Below are 6,000 nucleotides of genomic sequence, written 5' to 3'. Positions count from 1 at the left end.
ACATTCTACAACGAGGACTATCTGTATAGACGGGATGGACTGCATTTAAATAACAAGGGAACTAGTCTACTCGGAGAAAAGATCCTCGAGCAGGTTCGGAAGCATTTAAACTAGAAAGGAAGGGGGGAGAAATCAACAAAAAAACAGAAGGGAGACCGCATCAAAACAAGAACAACAACTCAGGTAAGACAACCATTAAATGTATTTATCTAAATGCTAGAAGTATCAGAAACAAAATTCTAGAACTTGAAGCTACTGCACTAACAGGTAACTATGATGTGATAGGTGTTACAGAAACTTGGTTATCTGAGAGTGATGGGGACGAATATAATATTTGTGGGTATACACTGTATAGGAAAGACAGGCAGGACAGAAGAGGAGGAGGGGTAGCGCTATACATAAGAAACAGTCTTGAAGCCCAGGTGTTAAACCTGGACAAAGAAAATAAAACCGAATCAATATGGGTCAGAATAACAGACAAAAATTCAAAAGGCATAATAATAGGAGCATGCTATAGACCGCCAGATTCAGACGGTGAGCACAATAATCTGTTATACAATGACATTAGAAATGTGTGTAGCAAAGGAGAAGCCATACTAATGGGGATTTCAACTTCCCCCAAATAAAATGGGAAAACCCGGTGGGTAGCGCGAAGGATGAAATAGAAATGGTGGAAATGACAAATGACTGCTTCCTAACACAATTTGTGAAGGCACCCACTAGAGGGGAGGCATGCCTTGATTTAGTCTTTTCAAATAACGAAGATAGAATAACTAAAACAGAGGTCAGAGAACCACTGGCAAACTCAGACCACAACATGGTCTCATTTGAAGTGTTTTTTAAATCCCCAAAAGTAAAGACTAAAGCTAAGGTTTACAATTTTAGAAAAGCAAACTATGAAGGTATGAAACAGAGACTAACAGAAGTAGATTGGAGTAAAATAGAGAAAACACCCACAGAAGAAGGATGGTTGTTCTTCAAAAATGTAGTACTAGAGGCGCAAAACAATTATATCCCTAAAGTAGACAAATCTAAATGTAAAACTAAATTGCCAAAATGGTTTAATAGATCAATTAAAAAAAAAAATATTCAGCCAGCGAAAAAAGGCACTTTACAGAGCACTTTACAGAGCATTAAAAAAGGACCAAAAAGAAAGTACGCAGAAAGAGTACACAGAACTGCAAACGCAAGTCAAAAAGGAAGTTAGAAAGGCCAAGAGAGAAATAGAAATGAACATTGCTAAGGGAGCTAAAACCAATTCCAAAATGTTTTTCCAATATTACAACAGCAAGAGAACATTCAAAGAGGAGATTAAATGTTTAAGAGATACAAATGGCAAAATCGTAGAGGAAAAAAAAAAAATAGCAAATATGTTAAATGATTACTTTTCACAAGTTTTTACAAAGGAAGATACTGACAACATGCCCCACATGTCATCCAGTTCCTATCCAGTTTTAAATAACTTTAGCATAACTGAGGCAGAAGTGTTAAAGGGACTAGGAGCTCTTAAAATAAACAAATCCCCTGGGCCGGATGAGATCCTCCCAGTAGTACTCAAAGAAATGAAAGAAGTAATTTACAAACCGCTAACCAAGATCATGCAGCAGTCTCTTGACACAGGGGTGGTACCGACAGACTGGAAAATTGCAAACGTAATACCGATCCACAAAAAGGGAAACAAAACTGAACCAGGTAACTACAGACCAGTAAGCCTGACTTCTATTATATGCAAACTTATGGAAACTATAATAAGATCCAAAATGGAAAATTACCTATATGGTAACAGGGTACTGGGAGACAGTCAACATGGTTTTAGAAAAGGGAGATCGTGCCTAACTAACTTGCTTGATTTTTTTGAGGATGCAACATCGATAATGGATAATTGCAAAGCATATGACATGGTTTATTTAGATTTCCAGAAAGCTTTTGACAAAGTCCCGCACAAAAGATTAATTCTCAAACTGAACGCAGTTGGGATTCAAGGAAACACATGTACATGGATTAGGGAGTGGTTAACATGTAGAAAACAGAAAGTACTGATTAGAGGAAAAACCTCAGAATGGAGTGTGGTAACCAGCGGTGTACCACAGGGATCAGTATTAGGTCCTCTGCTATTCCTAATCTACATTAATGATTTAGATTCTGGTATAGTAAGCAAACTTGTTAAATTTGCAGACGACACAAAAGTAGGAGGAGTGGCAAACACTGTTGCAGCAGCAAAGGTCATTCAAAATGATCTAGACAAGATTCAGAACTGGGCAGACACATGGCAAATGACATTTAATAGAGAAAAGTGTAAGGTACTGCACGCAGGAAATAAAAATGTACATTATAAATATCATATGGGAGATATTGAAATTGGAGAAGGAATCTATGAAAAAGACCTAGAAAGACCTAAAAGACCTTTTTGTTGACTCAGAAATGTCTTCATCTAGACAATGTGGGGAAGCTATAAAAAAGGCTAACAAGATGCTCGGATACATTGTGAAAAGTGTTGAATTTAAATCAAGGGAAGTAATGTTAAAACTGTACAATGCACTAGTAACACCTCATCTTGAATATTGTGTGCAGTTCTGGTCACCTCGCTATAAAAAAGATATTGCTGCTCTAGAAAGAGTGCAAAGAAGAGCGACCAGAATTATTCCGGGCTTAAAAGGCATGTCATATGCAGACAGGCTAAAAGAATTGAATCTGTTCAGTCTTGAACAAAGAAGACTACGTGGCGACCTAATTCAAGCATTCAAAATTCTAAAAGGTATTGACAGTGTCGACCCAAGGGACTTTTTCAGCCTGAAAAAAGAAACAAGGACCAGGGGTCACAAATGGAGTTTAGAAAAAGGGGCATTCAGAACAGAAAATAGGAGACACTTTTTTACACAGAGAATTGTGAGGGTCTGGAATCAACTCCCCAGTAATGTTGTTGAAGCTGACACCCTGGGATCCTTCAAGAAGCTGCTTGATGAGATTTTGGGATCAATAAGCTACTAACAACCAAACGAGCAAGATGGGCCGAATGGCCTCCTCTCGTTTGTAAACTTTCTTATGTTCTTATGGGCCGAATGGCCTCCTCTCGTTTGTAAACTTTCTTATGTTCTTATGTAGGGGAAGAGTGCCAGCTGTCTCTCCCTCCACCTCCAGCAGAGGGGGGAACAGCCCGAGCTGTCTCTCCCTCCACCGCCAGCAGAGGGGGAACAGAAGGCTCTGTTTCTCCCTCCACCGCCAGCAGAGGGGGAACAGCGGGCTCTGTCTCTCCCTCCACCGTCAGAAGAAGATGCTGGAAGTCCCTCCCAGCCTCTGTACCAGCTGCTGAGGGGAGTGCAGAGACAAGCTGCCCAGCGGCTAAGAGGCACAGCACCGCCGAAGGATGCCTGCACAACACCGCACAAGAATGCCAGCACAGCACCGCCCAAGGATGCTCCAACCACTTCACTCAGGGATGCTGGTTCGCCATCGCCTGGGCATGCTGGTTCGCCATCGCCTGGGCATGTTGGTTTGCCATCGCCTGGGGAGGCCAACTGCTCCGCATCGACTGGGGTTGCCTGCCTGCCCTCATCGCCTTGGATTGCCTGCCTGCCCGCATCGCCTAGAGAAACTCTCAGTGTGCTTCTCCTATGGATGCTGGTCCGCTGTCGACCGGGGTCGATGCTAGTCCGCCGTCGCCTGGGGTTGCTGTTGGCCCACCATCACCCAGGGGCAGGTGCTGCCATACCGAGAGCTAGAGAGGATGGAGCTACCATCCTGAGAGCCAGAGGGTCCAGCATCGTCAGCGCTGCCAGAGGGTCCAACGCCGCCAGAGGGTCCAGAGGGTCCAGCGTTGCCAGAGGGGCCAGGGGGTCCCGCGTCGTGAGAGGGTCCAGCACCACCCCCAGAGGGAGCCGTGCCGCCGTTCCCGCCTCGGCCCCCAGAGGGAGCCGGGCCGCAGTACCCTCCTCCTCCACCAGAGTGAGCCGGGCCGCCATTCCACCTCCGCCAACAGAGTGTTCCCGGTCACGAGGGTTCAGTCCCTCTGGGAGGACGCCTGACAGGGAACAAGATATTTCACCTTGGCAGTCCTCATGGACCAAGGACGTCTCCCTATGCCAGGACCGGACAAATAACTTTGGGACTTGAGGGGGGAGGTGGCCGTTGGGGCCATGTGTGCTTGGCACAAGGCGGGGGGATATGTGATGGGGAACTGCCCCGTCTATATGAATGTGTTTGGAACTGGCAGGGAGGGGGTTAAATTCCTCCCTGCCAGGAAAACATGTGAGAATGTGACTGGAGCTCTAATTATTGATTAATTGGGCAACAGCCACAGGGGATAAAAGCCAGGGGAGAGACCCTGGCTGGGGGGTGTTTTTTTTTTTTCTGTTTGGGAGTTTGCTTTGTGTTGGAGAGTTTTTGTGTTTAGAAGAAAGGAGTGTCTTCTTTTAGAAGACTTGGATCCTGACCGTTTTTTGTAAGTTCACTTTGATTATTTGTGTTTTGAATCTCTTTCTGTTGGCCCTTGTGCCTGCTTATTTGATTATTTTATTTAAAAAATAACTTCATTTTTTTGCAGTTACACTGTCTCTGAGCCTCAGACCTCTGTCATCCTTGTGTGTTATTTAGGTAGTGTGGAAAGTGTAATGAAGTTAACTTTGCATGAACAGCATCCTGCAGCAGTTCACTTGTAGTGCTTTTTATACTTTTAACTGTTATACAACTTTGACAGAGTGCCAGGCAGAAAACAAAAAGAAAATCTTAGGTAATTACATGAGAGTTTGAGGCACTAAGCCAGAATGATTTTTATCTGGACCATTGAGTCTGTAAAACTCAATCTTCTCTCGTTCCAGTGAGAAACCGGACAAGTGTAAGGATCACATCTTTCAATAGCTGGCATTTTATAATCCTCCTACCTCTATGAGAATGTTACTATTCACAGCCCTTTATTCTGGCTACATTTTATAAGCAGTCCTAAATGTAACTCTTTCTCATTGGATGCTCATTAGATAACTTCCTCTAACAGAGAAGCAGGTTGGAGAGTCCCATACCATCCAGCAAGCCGCAATTCTAACCAGGCATGACTGAGTCCCAATTCAAACCGGTTCCCTCTCTGCAGATTGGAACGAACTGGATTCATTTCAAAGGGATTTGAGCTCCCATTGTCAGAAACATGCCATTATTAAACCCTACCACGCTTTGATTAACATTGCTTTTGAAAATATTGTACTACATTGATTTTAGTTATCTGAAATGTATTGTCCAGGTACAGTACATGCTATGCATTGCATAGTGTGTGTAAAACTGTTGGTATGTCTTGGTAAATCAATAATAAATACAGTTAATTGTAAATGCATATAAAACAAGAAAAAATAAAAACAGAAAACAATTTTTCTTTGTGTTTTCTGCCTTCCTCAGCTGGACATAACTGATACTTTAAAACACAACTGCCAACTAATGTACACACAAATTGAAACATAAAATAGTGTAACTGACAGATATGACCAGCTGTCTCATAAATAAACTGTCAAATCAAACAGAGTCTGAACTAAACTTGTGTGTCTGCTTCAGAGCATTCAATGTATTTTTCATCTGTAACTTTAAACTGCTGTACAGTGAGCAAAAAAAGCCCCACATACCACTTTGAAATTAAAGTAGAAGAGGAAGGACTTGAGCAGCTGCCTGTTCTCCAGGATCCGAGGCTCTCCACTCTTATATCTCCTGAGGAACTGTTTGCGGGGGGGGGGGGGGTTGCTTCAGGTTCAGGAGCTTCTTCAGCTGACCATACATACTCTGAAGGGAGTGATTCCCGGACAAGGTCTTAAGAACACTCATAGCAGGCCCAGCACACAGTAGTGTCTGTATCAACAAACCAGCTTCATAGTCACCCAATAAGTTCAGCTAAGCTAAACTCGCCTGGCTAGCACGGCTCACATACTTAGATCAAAGGCATTTCTCCTATGTTGACTGCTGATGTCCACTGCTACACAGAAAACTAATCTGCAAGGAAACTGCAATATTATAGGCTCTTTAGAAACT

This window comes from Polyodon spathula, chromosome 20 (genome assembly GCF_017654505.1).
Source record: "Polyodon spathula isolate WHYD16114869_AA chromosome 20, ASM1765450v1, whole genome shotgun sequence".
In the NCBI taxonomy this organism is placed as follows: domain Eukaryota; kingdom Metazoa; phylum Chordata; class Actinopteri; order Acipenseriformes; family Polyodontidae; genus Polyodon; species Polyodon spathula.
This window is presented reverse-complemented; position numbering follows the sequence as displayed.